The sequence below is a fragment of the Perna viridis genome, chromosome 11 (assembly GCF_037379345.1).
Source record: "Perna viridis isolate PV_CMFRI_1.1 ecotype Kerala chromosome 11, ASM3737934v1, whole genome shotgun sequence".
Taxonomy (NCBI): domain Eukaryota; kingdom Metazoa; phylum Mollusca; class Bivalvia; order Mytilida; family Mytilidae; genus Perna; species Perna viridis.
This window is the reverse complement of record NC_142455.1, coordinates 23,210,311-23,225,606: the sequence shown is the minus strand read 5'-3', so window position 1 is coordinate 23,225,606 and position 15,296 is coordinate 23,210,311. Positions and strand designations below refer to the sequence as shown.

General features: G+C 32.3%; 1 long non-coding RNA gene across 2 annotated transcripts; it reads right to left on the bottom strand.

The window, feature by feature from the left end:
* Positions 1 to 10,112: 10,112 nt before the first annotated feature.
* Positions 10,113 to 15,296, bottom strand: LOC148603418 (uncharacterized). 2 transcript variants are annotated; one of them, XR_015916767.1, is made up of 4 exons: positions 14,188 to 15,296; positions 13,718 to 13,790; positions 12,861 to 13,002; positions 10,113 to 10,959 (listed from the first exon to the last, which is right to left on the bottom strand). It is a non-coding gene; the product is annotated as an uncharacterized LOC148603418 (long non-coding RNA). The 2 variants fall into 2 exon arrangements; XR_015916766.1 differs by having other exon boundaries at positions 10,113 to 13,002; positions 14,188 to 15,294.

Here is a 15,296-nt window from a genome sequence, read left to right as displayed (position 1 = left end):
CCTTTATTGGTTTACACACAGTTAATAATGTGTTCTGCTCTGTTAATTTCTACAGAATAATTCATGCTTTTAAACGTATGAATGCTATTGTGTGGCCTTAATTCTGGAAAAGATTGATTATTTTTTAATTTATTAAGATTTGATTAAACTTTGGTACATGTACACCCAAAACACGTTCAGTAACAAACATTTTTGCTTTGTCGGTCGCGGATCTACTTCACTACAACTATTGAAGGTTCTTGAGAGATGGTAGCAAATTCTTGAAAAAGGTGGAACAATACACCCGATGTATATTGACTTTATGAAGGCATTTGACAAAGTTCCTCACAAAAGCCTTCTACTAACCAAAAAACAGTATGGTGTTAGTGACAAACTACTTGTTGTTGGATACAGAATTTCCTGTGTGATAGAAAGCAACGTGTCCATATACTTGGAAATACTCGAAATAGCATGAAGTCACAAGCGACATTCCTCAATGATCTGTTCTTGGATCAATACTGTTTGTCATCTTTATTAACGATTTACCTGAATGCGTATTATCGGAAGTATTTTGTGCGCTGATGACACCACAATGATTAGAGACATCAAAACTGAAGATGACGTTGAACTTATGCAACATGATATAAACAAACTCTTCGACTGGAGCGTTGAATGGATGTTACGCTTCCACCTAGACAAGTGCAAATTGCAAAGAATGTGACGACTACACATATATAATGAAGAAATGTGATGGCAACAAAACAACTCTTGAAGTTGTTAATATGGAGAAGGACAATGGTTCGAACATCGATAGCAATTTATTATTCGACAACCATATTCAAATCAATATCAACAAGGCAAATCAAATAGTCAGTTTTATTTGTCGGACATTATGCTAGCTAGATTACAAATCATTTAGTTTAGTATTCAAGGCATTAGTAAGACCACAATTGCAGTATGCAAACAGTGTTTAGTACGCTTACAAAAGTAAAGATATTGACGCAATTGAAAAAGTACAACGAAGAGCAACCAAGATGCTGCCACACATGTCAAAGAAAAGTTATCATGAAAAATTGGAAATATTGAAGCTGCCAACACTAAAATTCAGACTCTTTTGAGGAGATATGATTGAGACTTTTAAAATACTAACCGGAATCTTTGATGAGAAAACGGCAGATGGAATCTTTAATTGAATAGGAACACCACCAGAGGCCACAGTATGAAAAGTTGAGAAACAGGAATATAAACTTGATTTCCGAAAATACTTCTTCGCCAACCGTGTAGTTGACACATGGAACAGCCTTATCATGTTGTATCAACCATCAAAGTTCAATCATTCGAAAATAGATTTGACAGTTACTGGAAAAACCATCCACTAAAATACAATTACACAGCAAATGATGACCATTAATAGGAAGTGACATAGTTGTTACACAAACAGAGACAACAGAGATGAAAATAGTGGAGCAACAGCTAATGTGTTCATAGTGGATGTAGGTAATGTATCATATCTTGATTAATTTATTATGTAGTTCTTCATGAAGTAGACATTTACTATGTGAGTGCAAGTAACAATCAGTCATAAAAAGCAGAACAAAAACCACACACGGCCTGGGTGAAAGTCTTCAAACCCTATAGTTTGCTCTTAAAAGGCTAATTATAGTTTGTGTCTTATTTAAAGTGTGTTTTAATCTTAAATTCATTCCAGTTCTAAAATGCTTTTTACAACAAATTCTGTAAATTTATAGTTATGTACACTGAATAGATCTTGTGGTGCTTTGGTTTCACTGAAGTTCAAAATCTTTTATTCAATGATGGGTTTATATCCCATGGAAACATTACCTTTTTGTTGGAAATCCAATTCATGCTCCATGATTGGACTTTTACCTCTTAAACACATCTCCATGGCCATTTGCTATTAATTTGATGTGAATTATGAATATAAAGAACAGCTTAACATTGCTTTTAAATGCAATGCTTTTTACTAGGCTATCAATAATGAACACTTTTAACACACAGTTAAAAATTAAAAAGGCATTTTGATGAGCATATATATCAGAACTATTTTCAATTGTAAAGTAAATACCTTGCTGTTTAAGTATGAAATTGCAATAACTACTTTTTAAAAGACTTGTTTCTATTCACATTTTTGTCCCATTCCAGCGCCTGTCATTTGAAAATACACATAACTAAATCTTAATCATAACAATATGTTTTCATTCTAATAAGACTTGAATCGACCTTGTGTAAAATGTCGTCATAAATGGTCAGCCCATTGTAAAACACTGATAAACTGATACATTTATTTCGATTCTAATAGGACAGTTACCGTACTTTTTTTACATTTTCGTGACCTATTACGGTAATCTTAGACCCGCCATATTTGCCCATATTTGGCTGTATACTTTACGCTATGTCAGATGAAATAGAGAAATTTTTAATTTGTATTACTCATAATAAATGGAGGGGCGAATAAAGTAAATCGTTGTTAGATATGGTAATAGTTGTTTGCATTATAAGGTTACAGTGATCACACATAGACAGGTAAAATGTTTCTTTTATTGACGGTGGTTATTGTTTGTTTTCATACTTAATTGCGCACGTGCGACCGTGGCGAGTGCTATCGTGTACATATGCAAGTGATTTTTACGGAATATATAGCTTTTCTAAAATATAACGTTTAATATTTTTATCAAATATCAATTTGATGTACATTCACACTACTGAAATGAATGAAAACAGCTGATACGCATCGGAATGTTACGCGTGTTTGTTTACATGATTAAGGTGGGCAGTAATTAACACACACGCAAGTCACATCCAATAAGTCTCGTGCTGCTTATATAGCAATCGAAATTTAACCATAATTGTGGTCTCATAGCCTTGAAAGGACGTCATATTATAATTTAAGATACAGGACAGAGGTCTTTACTGTCGACACTTCAATTGAAGAGCATACATCTATCATATTTCAAAGAAAGAGTAATCAGTGGAACCAAGGTTCTAGCGAAAATCAAAAGTATGTAATTCAGGGACATTGAAAAGAGACACACACAACAAAGAACATATAATAACCGTAATAACACAAACAAAGTAATAAAAGTAAATGAGCAACTCGGACTCCACTAGAAAAATTAAAAAGCGTCCTATACTTTTCTAGAAACACCCACCAAGTTCATAAAAGTCAGGTCCTGGATAGACGAAAGTGGAATGATGAACTATGACACGTTGAACAAATCAGTTCTCATGGTGCAGATGGATACACCGTAAAGATCCACGAGCTCATGATAACGACCATTAAACTTCTGTAATGATAACTTCAATCTTGAAGAAACAAAACCATGTTCCAAAAGCCTAATTGAATGATGTCTATCGCGGTACAGCAGGTCTGCGTTTTAATGCAATTCACTCAAAACTGTTAACGTGACTTCGACTTGAAATCTTTCATGCATACTGTTTTGAAGAAAAATTTTATTTGAAATTTTGAAGCTTTTGAATAAAAACGATTACAATTGAATTATCTATCAATTATATTGCTCTCCTTTCTCCTTTGCAAAGCAAAGCAAATCTTTATTTATGTTTATTATGTATATTGTCCGGTCCTTCTAAGTATTACCTGCTTAAGCAATGGATACGGTCAGTATAAATAGAAAAAAGTTGAATAACAAAATAAATTGATATATTAATATATTCCTGAACAACTATTATCGAAGATGGTTCATTTTACTTTCACAAATGTAATGTATGTTCCTTGAGTGAAGGATTCTCCATTATATCTATATTACGATCTGGTTAAACTGTTACTTAATCATCTCTGTCAAGTTGAATGACAACTGATGCACTGCTGGTACGCCAATAGCCGACTTTACCAGATATATAGAGATCAACCAGATACTGTTTTTTTTTGTTGTATATTTTAAAGTAACAACTATCCGTGAATGCCATTATTGCCAGTGTAAGTAGGTATAGCCCTGGACGCTCACATTTAAAGTATCCTTAATTTGTTAGGGAGTGTGTGCTCTGTATTCCGTAAGATGTAATAACTGATCGGAACTTTATCGGTGTACCTCCCGTTATAGTTCCATAGTTAGCACAGACAGTAATAGCAACTGAAATAGAAATATTTTTGTACAGGTACATATAATTGAACATAAACAAAAGGTGATGTTTACATTCGAGGATCTGTTTTCTGATTTTCCAGTTGTTAAAAGTTCTTTTTTGTATAATCAATTTAAATGTAGCCAATTCATTTATATACTTGTAAGACGTTTTATTTCCAAAATGCATTTTAGGGTTTATCATATTTCTCAAAGATATAAGTTTGTAAGCAGTATGATGTTATAACTGATTGGAACAACATCGGGTTTCTTTCCTCCATGATTTCATGCTTAGCACAGGCTGTAATAGCAACTGAAATAGAAATAATTTTCCCTGATACATATACATCTCCAGAAGGAGGTATACAAAAATTAAACAATCATGTTTGTATTAATATGAAATCGATTTTAAATTATATTTCATTTCGTCATATATTTAACATTAATATGCTATGTTGGAATTGGTAATTTCTTTTTTAGTTTCCATGAAGACGGTGGAATAATAAATATATTTTATTCCCCATAATGCATTTTAGGGTATTATCATACTCTAAGAGGTGTGAATTGGTAGCCACAACTAACTTTTCAAACAATTTCGTGTTAAAGTATTTTTTTTCAAATTTTAGTTTTTGATCGTCTGTTTGTTATTTTACTTATTATTTGTTTAATTGACGTATGAGTTATGAGACAAACAGACGAGAATGATATACATTTATTAGCCACAAATCTTGCAGTATATTCGCTTTTTTTACTTTTACATTAAATAAAATATTGTTCGTCTTACGTTCCTACCTGTCTTATTTCCTTCATGTTTCTTGACAACTTCTTTTATGGTTGTACTCAATATATTCTCTATATTTTCTACAGAATTATGAACACGGTCCTCTCGTATTATATCTGACATAGCTATTGCACGAAACGTCTCATTTAAAATAGTCTTCAGATTTCTAAAATTTTCGGTTTCATCTCTGAGTTGGTCCCTGAAATCATATATATTTGACAGAATGGTTTTGTTTAATCCTTCCTGCATTATTCTATGTGTCTCCGTCTTGATTTTTAGAATAATCTTATAGTTTTCTATTTTTCATTTTTCACTTGTGTTTCAACAGACCTTTCTACATGTATAGCACAAAATGTGTACCAATAATTTTCGATCATTTTCCTAATTTCCTAGTTACCTAATAAATTGCAAATTAGCACACCCAGTTTCTTTAATACTTGTTGTCAGGTTTTCATTGTTTTGGTGACCATCTTGACCTGATCTACCAAAATAAGCTTATCTTGAAACAATATTACTACACGCATCCCGCCCACAGTAAAACCAAATAGAAAAACAAAATGTATATAATTGAAATCTCTATGTAATTAGGAGGTATACCACATATAACACATATATAAATGTATATATCTATATAACAAAATCAGGAACTTGTTCTATTGTCAACACAAAAGCAGCACAAATTTGAACAAAATCCATCCAGTGGTTTCAGGAGTTGTGTTCACTAATTTCATTTTTACTGTTCAATGCAGAAAATGACTGAAGTCAAGATACCCTCCTCCTTTAATGTTTGTCGGACAAAAATGAAGGTATGGTATGATAAACTATGTAATGTGCCTATCAATATCTACATAATGAGTACAAAATCTGTCCAACGGAGTCAGAAAAGTTATGTCAACCAAGTATTACTTTATTGTTTAATTCAGGTAGCAGTTCAAGTCCCATTAGTTGCATCCAATTTGTAAAATTGAAATGGCGGTGCCGTTTTGTCAACAAGATATGGTGTCCAACACCCATATACGAAATTTGAATACAAAATCAGTACGGCGGTGGTGTGACGGACAGACGGGCGAACACCATTACTATGCTTTCTGTTGTGATGTGACGAGGGACACTAAAATATATCTTTTTTCTTAACCATCACATAGGTGTAAATTGTAAGGAAAGGATTAAAATTTTGACAAGCGTGACTTTCAATTTTCCCAACTTTTCCTGTTTTTATTTTTCAACTGCTTTTGGTATGTTTGTCTTGATTTTTGTTTTGTTGTTGTTGTTGTGTTCTCATTTCTCTGTCTTCGTAAGTATTTATTTTACAAACATGCAGAACATTATGAGTCTGTCTTTGTATCCCGTGGAAATCCTGGTGAAGAACCACATAAACAGTTTATGATAAGAAACGTGAAGCAATAATGAATGTAATGATAAATGTGAATCTGCGAGAAATAAAAAAAAAACTACTGTTGTGGTCAAGTGATTATGATGTAAATCTGTAAGAAATATCTCACAAACTTTTAGGGTCATATGACTGTAATGTCTAATAATAGTTAATTGATGTTTTGTCTGAAGGAATTTTGTGCATGTGTAAAAAATGTACCGGTCTTGCCTTTTATTATTATATCTTGAAACATTTCTGACAAAAAGATGAGTGTAAGCTTTAAAGTATTGTCTTAATTTGCCAAACCTTTTATGATTTTTTACGCAATCAATGATTATTTTGATGTAAAATTCACAGAAAGCGATATTCAAAATGATTTTGTTGGGATAATTAACCAGGTGTTTTTTTTTATTAGACTGAGGTGAATATAAGAAAAAGAATATGCATTAAATATAGTATTAATTTGTTATTTGAAATGTCAAGAAAATTTAATTTTAAAAAAAGTTATGCTTAAATTATTTAATTATACCTAAGCATGAAGTGGGCATATTTTAATAAAGAACATTTTGTTGTTAGTTTAGTATTCTACTGATTTTGTGAGGAGGAAATCACAGGTAATTGCAAGTACAGTTAAGCCTCTCTAGCTCAAGCACGGACAGACCATTCACTAAACAATAAGGTAATTGGAGTCCGAGAAACCTTCCCAGAAGATTTTCAAATTTCTTTCAGGTTCGAGTTCGACTATATGTTGAAATCGCTTTGTTCTGAGAAAGATTTGTTATTGTTTACAATCTCCTCCACATGAGTAGATCGACTTCCTGATTCACTGCAAGAAAATGGATAAAACGAGAACAAGATGACATTGTTTCTCTGTCAGAGTGGTTACAGGCGGTGAGGTCTTTAATTTTGAAACGAATAAAAGTTTTAAGTAGGTCAATGAGTGCCAAAGCTACATCAGTTTTCAAAGACCCCGATGCAGCAAAAGCATTGTCTACAATACATGACAAATATGTTGTCGTACCAGCAGACAAAGCCCAAAACAACATTGCTTTTGTCTGCAAAACGTTTTTTATCATTAGAAGTAGACGTAGAAAATAATAGCAGTGATAAGACATATACTGCTACCAAACTCTCCAAAGAAGAGATTGTGGAAAACCATAAATCTGTGCTATCCTCTTTTGGTCTCTCTACCAAGGACGATGATTGTGATCTACCGTATATGTACTGGATTCCTAAACTCCACAAGAATCCATACAAAGAACGTTTCATAGCTAGACCTGCAAAATGTGCAAACCTCTTTCAAAACTTTAAACTTCTATACTCACAACTGTCAAAGTGGGTCTGCAGTCCTTCAACAACACTTGTTACTCCCTTAGTGGTATTAATTCAATGTGGACCCTGAAAAATTCGAAAAATCTTTTGGAGACAATCAGTTCAAGACTATTATCTGAATATAATAGCATTAAAACCTATGATTTTTAACACTGTATAATTCTATTCCCCATACTCAGTTAAAATCCCGACTTAAAAACATTATACATCGTTGTTTTTTTTTCAAAAAAAAAGATGGTACACCTAGATACTAATATATAGTTCTTGGTAGAGATTCCTCATACTTTGTAAGAAAAAGTTCCAGATCATCTTCCAATATACAGAGGAAGATGTTTACAAAATGCTGGAATTTTTAATCGACAACATATTTGTCCAGTGTGGTGGACGTGTTGTTTCAACAAACGGTCGGCATTCCAATGGGAACAAATTGTGCTCCTTTACATGCTGACATATTCCTTCACTCTTATGAAGCTGATTTGATCCAAAAGAAAGAATATCCTTTGGCTAGATCCTTTAATCTCAGTTTCCGCTATATAGATGACGTATTATCTTTAATCAATCAAACCTCAAAGAACTTGAGATAAATGATACTACAGACACTGTAAGGTCAGCCTCATATCTTGACCTTCACTTAGAAATCGACGGTAAAGGAAAACTATTGACCAAACTTTACGATAAACGTGATGACTTTTCATTCAGAATTGTCAACTTTCCTTTCATCTGTGGCAACATCCCTTCAGCACCTGCGTATGGAGTGTTCATATCACAACTCATACGTTATGCCACAGCTTGCCCCGAAACTACGCAGACTTTTTGTATCGCGCTAGAAGTCTAACAAATAGGCTTCTTGAACAGGGTTATATTGCTACAAGATTAAAGTCATCACTATAGAAGTTCTATGGTCGTCATCATGAACTCGTGGATCGTTATAGTGTATCAATCTGCACCATGAAAACTGATTTATTCAACTGGTCATACTTTTCCTTTTCTCGTTTGTCTACCCCGGACTTGACTTTTTGTGAGCAACTCGGCGGGTGTTTCTAGAAATGCAGAGAACGCTTACTCTACCGGTGCACCTGGTCCATGCTCCCAGTTTTTAGTGGAGTTCGAGTTGCTCATTTGCGTTTTTTTAATGTATTTTTTAGTTACTTTATGTTCTTTGTTGTGTATTTCTGTTCTCCATGTCTGGTCTTTGTCCCTGGATTGCATTCTTTTGATTACCGCTATAACCTTGGTTCCCTTGATTACTCTTTCACTATGTATCAACTCCTCTAGCTTATAAGTTCTGCTGTACAGGTTGTAAAAATGTTTTTTCAATACAAATCGCCAAATATGTTTCGTTGAACAGTACTAAATTCCAAAAAAATGATACGTTAGATACTTCGTGTCGCAGATGTGTTGCCAATTGGTTTTAGGCGTATTCCACACATTAAAACTAAAGCATCTCAAGGTATTTAGATTCTTTATTGATATTGTTAATCCAGTTTTGAAAGTCCCTATTATTAGCATATAAATTTGTAACGATGTGTCAAGAAGGATAACTCTAGCATATTATAAGAACTCGTGTACTCAAAATGAAAATTACAATTAAAATATGAAAAGCACCAATGAGTTATCTGTTCTCATTATTCTAATGAAAAACTGTATATCAAAATGATTAAAATATATTACTCATGAGTTATATAAGCTGTTCAACTAGAAAAAATGTATGTCACAAGCTAATTCATGCAAATATAGCATCAACATGGTTCAAAGCAAAAACGTTAAGCATAAGCATAAGCAGTTAAAATATCAGCAAACTAAGCTAAGCAAAATAAGCGAACTAAAATATTAAAGCAAACAAAACAAACTCGAATCTTACCTCACTCTGAAGTGCAAAGAACACGAACAATCGTCTCAGGATTAGAACATCATACTAACATGAATATCATCAAATATGACATACATGATAACATGGTTACAGTTAAATACAAAATAAGGATTGTAACTTTTTGCGCCAAAACACACAATCACACAAAAATCACATGAACCTGTATTAAATTGTATTTTAGCAAGCTTGTAGTTTTCATTCATTACTTAATGGTTTTAAAATATTATCCCTGTTAAATTAATAATTTATTATTAGTTTTAATTCATTTTAATATTGAATAAGTTTTATCAGTCAGTGAATCAATCAATCAGTCACTAAATATACTGTAGATATGAAATAAAGAACAATACAGTAATAAAAAACAGATACCTTGCATTAGATGCATGGTGACACCAGGATTAATTACAGCAGAACAGAGTTGAATAGATTAATCAAATGAAATGTAAAATGTCTTCCATCTTCCTTTATAGCAATATCACAGTCCAATTCTATAGAACAACAGAAATGACCACCAGCTTTAAACAACCAGTGAAAATGAATGGAATAACCCAAACTGACCTTCACAGCTAAAGTTCATAACCTCAATTTTCATATCAAAATAAATGAAAGCACATGTTTCATTCAATGTATTAGTGAAATCAAATTCACTATAATTATGAAATAGTAATCAAATAACACAAATACGTTAAATAAGTATTTTATTAAGTAATCAATAATTCGGATTCAATAAGTTAGTTCATCAATACACATCACTGCAAATTAAAAACATATAATACAATACTTACAAAACATGTCAAATTCACTCTTCCACAGATGTGTGAAGCATTGAAATAGCGAAAAAATATACATCTGCGCAGGAGATTTAGTTCTTGCAAATTTTCCCTTTGATTCATAGGATTGAGTTGATTTGTGGACATTAAAATTACTGATTCTGATAACTTTAGGAGTTCAAGTTCATGGGTCAATAATTTGTTTTCCTTTAAAAGTTTCGATGGTTTATCACTCGTGTACATCAATTGTACATCTCGAAATGAATTTAAAGATAAAATAGCCTTGCATTAATGTTGATAACGCAGTAGTTACTAATGACGACGTATGAACATCCGGGGAGGATTGCAGGTCTTACAGTAATGTGGAATGGTGTATGTTTCGAACACTCGAACTTACACCGTTAGAGTAAATAGTGCTGCCATTGTTACCTTAACAAGGCTAACGACAAAGGTCCCGAAGACGAATCCGATCCATTATCAAGTCAAGTCCAAAACAAATCTAGCAATATAGATATTACACCACCGGAACAACTGGTACTGCAATGGTCCTGACTCGGTACAGGAATATAAGGACTGATATTTAAGTAATGATTTGACAATAAACCTTTTGAGACGTAATTCCTCATACTCCTTTCTTTAGAATCTGTTACGCATATGACGTTCAAGGAAATCAGAAAACTTGGTACTTGCTCTAGCATAACGAATCCATTGTGAAATATAAACACCATATGCAGGATGCAGAAGATGAAGGTACATTGCTGCAAAGGTAAGAAATATTTATAATATTTAAATTAAAGTCGTCTCATTTGTCATAAATCATAAATCTTAGTGCTGCGATTACCTCTGTCAAATTCGAGTCGAAGGTCCAAAAAAAGACACAAAACAACCTGTTTCTGTAGTCTATTTGATAAAGAGCTCTGGTGGATATACTGAGGTTAACAATTTACCAAAAGAGTTACGTAATTGACACCTTGATTAATGATACGACTTCACCTTTTATAACCAAAGCTGACTTCTCTTTCAGCAAACCGGATCATTGTTTATGTTCACAAACGTTGATTGGCCCGCATTCCACGATTTAAATAATACCAAACAAAATAATGTTTTTAATGCAAATCAATAATCACTTTGACTACTACCCCTTAGTAATTGAATTATAATAAATATAATTCCTGGGCCGGTTTACAATTTTTTTTTGCGGCTTAAAAGTGTAAACTGACGCAAACAAGGTTATTTCGTGTAATCTGTTCAAAAATTGAAACATTCCTTAAATAGTTATTGGATACGAACTGGGCGTTTTACCTGCGTCACCAGCGAATACTGGACTAGTAGCCGTTTGACTCCCTCCCTTAGTTCACCTGTCATGCTTAGGGATATATGCTCTGTGTAATGTTTAATTCATAAGTATACAACTATTACTTTCTTTGGGTCGCCACAATTTATTTATAGATCGTTTTTGTTTCCTGTTTTCACGTTCTAGTCATATGTTTGGATTTTGACGTATTTGAATTGTCCCATTTTTGACGCTGCGGTAAATTGTTTATATTTGTTTTGCAGATGTGCACTTCGTATTAAGACAAATTTGAAAAGTTGTTTTTCCTACATTTCATGTTGAACTTTATGTTGTTGACGGTGTTCACTTTTTGTAGTTAGTAAATCAGAAGTATCCAACCAATATTAATAAAAGTTTGCATTCTGTTTATATACAAATTGGAGATATTCACCTCCTATTATCGACATATTTTATTTTTTCTACTTTTTTAATGATAAATCTCAGCTGTTATGTAGCAATATATATTCAATTAGTGCATTATTTAAGGACATTTGTACCCAAAATTGTAGTTTTGTATTTGCTTACTGTTTATATAGATACTTATATGCTGACAACTAGATAACGATGAGGCAGATCCAGACATGTTCGGGTATTGTTCCGAAATTGAATGCATTTAGCTACTTTTTAAAACAATTCTTATGGTACCTTTATTGGTTTACAAACAATTAATAATGTGTTCTGCTCTGTCAATCTTTGAAGAATAATTCATGCTTCATTCAGTTTTTAGTGGAGTCCGAGTTGCTCATTTGCTTTTATTACTTTGTATGTATGATTTTAGTTACTTTATGTTCTTTGTTGTGAATGTCTGTTTTCCATGTCTGGTCTTTGTCCCTGGATTACATTCTTTGATTACCGCAGTAATCTTGGTTCCCTTGATTACTCTTTAAACGCATAAATGCTATGGATGGGCCCAAATTCTGAAAAAGATTAATTACTTTTTTTATTAATCAAGATTTGATTAAACTTAGATACATGTATCATATTTTAATTAATTTATTTAGTATGTTTATCATGAAATATAATTGTTCCATATTGACTATGTGAGTACAAGTACAAGTAAAAAGCAGAAAAAAAAAGAACAAAACAAACACGGTCTGGATTAAAGTCTTCAAACACTATACTTTGCTCATAAAAGGCTAATTATAGTTTGTATCTTATTTAAATGTTCTATTGTTAGATAAGTTTTAGTTCTAAAATGCTTTTTTCACATCAAATTTCTATTAATTTGTAGTTATGTACTCTGAATAGACCTTGTGGTGCTTCGGTTTCACTGGAGTTTGAAATCTTCTGCTCTATAATTGGGTTGATATGTCATGGAAACATTACCTTTTACCATGGACATCTGATATATGCTCCATTGTTGTGTTTATACCTCTTAAACACATCCACTGTCTCTATCGGTTTGTTGTGAAGTATGAATATAAAGAACAGCTGAACATTTCTTTCATATGTAATACTTTGTACTAGGCTATCAATAATGAAAACATTTAAAAAATTTAACATACAGTTAAAGATTAAATAATACATTGTGATGAGTTTATATATCAGAACTATTTTCGACTGTATTGTAAAAACCTTGCTGCTTAGGTATGAAATTGTAATATCCACTTTTTAAAAGATTTTTTCCATTCACGTTTTTCATTCCATTCCAATGCCTGTCATTTAAAACTACACACAACAACAAGATCAAAGTCATAATAATATGTATTCATTCCAAAAATACATGAACCCTTATTGTGTTGATTAAGTATGGTTCCACTTAAAATCCAGGTAGGTGGTGATTCATTTTATCTTATGATAATCATATAAACTGTATAATTACAGTTATAATAAATACAGTTTTTAGGGAGCCTACAGAAGGATTTGAAATGAAAAAAAAAATGGTTTTCTTAGGTATCATGAAATATTTTTACTGGTTATTGTGTAAATTGTCCGGTACTTTTCTTTAGTAGAACATAACCGAATTTTAAGTTTTGATATCTCTAGTGGACTACTTTTATTAGCACTTATATTTCTTAATATAGAAATATAGATATGTAGAATATAACCTTCCATGGCAATGGATATCACATGTATAAACACAAGTTACAGCATAACAAATGCGACACAAATAATATATTAACAGATTCTGAATTATTCCATCGAAGGTGGTTCATTTACTTTCACAAATGTAATGCATGTACCTTGGTAGGAGGAGACTCCATATATTCTTAATTCACGATCTGGTTGCACTGTAACTTTATCGTCCCTGTCAAGCTGAATGACAAATGATGCACTGCTAGTATGCCAATAGTCAGTTTTACCATTAGATATAAAGAGATCAACCAGATACTGGTCGTTTTTGTATATTTTAAAGTGACAACCATCCGTCAATGCCATAATGTGAATTTTTAGCCAGAATTAACTTGTCAAACCATTTTCTTTTAAAGTATTTTTTTCTAATTTCAGTTTTTGATGAGAATCACTTTGTTCGTCAGTTTGTTCATTTTATTTTTTTTCTTTTGTTTTTTGTTTTTTTAATTTTTTTGGTTGTTTAATTGACGGATTGAGACAGACAGACGAGGCGGGTATACATTTATTAACAACAAATCATGCAGTATTTGCTTCTTTTACGTTTACATTAAAAAAACTTTGTTTTGTCTTACTTTCCTACCTGTCTCATTTCCTTCATGTTTCTTAACAATGTCCTTTATGGTTGTAGTTAATGTATTCTCTATATTTTCTACAGAATTATTAAGACGGTCCTCTCGTATCATCTCTGACATAGCTATTGCACGAAACGTCTCATTAAAATATTCTTTAGATTTCTAAAATCTACGGTTTCATCTCTGATTTGGTTCCTAAAATCATTTGTATTCGACAGAATAGTTTCGTTTAGTCCTTCTTGCATTGTTCTATATGTCTCCGTTTTATTTTCAGAATATTTTTAAAGTTTTTTATCTTCCACTTAACCGCCCCTCTAAAATGTCGGTTTGTCTTCTGTGCAATTCAGTTTCACCACTGATTTTACTTTTACATTTCGTTATCAATGTCGCAACAGTTGTATCGAAATTTTTTTTTCCCCTGTTAAATTTGTCACTTATTGCCAGAAGGAATTCGTCTTTAAACTCTATCATTGTTCTGATCTGATTAACAGTTTCCATTTCCCATTTTTCCATTTTTTAAGAGTATAAATCCATTTCATGGTCCAACTTGATCAATTTTTCAACGACTTTTTCTTCAACATTCTTCAGAACATTGGAATATATACTCGCCATCGTATCCTACGGACTTTCCAGACGTAAATGTAAAGAATCAAAAATAACATAAACAGTGAATAACATAATGCGTGTTACCCGTACAGAATTATACTTACCGTTTTCGTGGTTTGCTAATGCATTCAAAATAAAATCACATTATCAACCGAATTGCAAAACAAAACAACGTGATCAAAATAAAACACGAAGACGCCACATTAGTGTTTTTGTCAGCTTAAAAGTGAATTTATAGAACTAGCTACGTTTTTTCCCCATATTTCTTCAAGATTAATTTCAGAACATAAGTGTTTGATGACGTCAAACATCAAATGATGAAAACATCTTAAAAACTTCCTTGATTCCTATCAATTGATATAAGTTTTAACTCACAAAAACAGTTGCTTGCATAATTCAGTGACATAACTTTGAGTACTGTGCATTTTCTTTCAGTATATTTTGATATTAGTACAAGTGCAAACAAAGTACTAATAAATAAATCTGTGTTCGAATTAAATCACTTAAACTA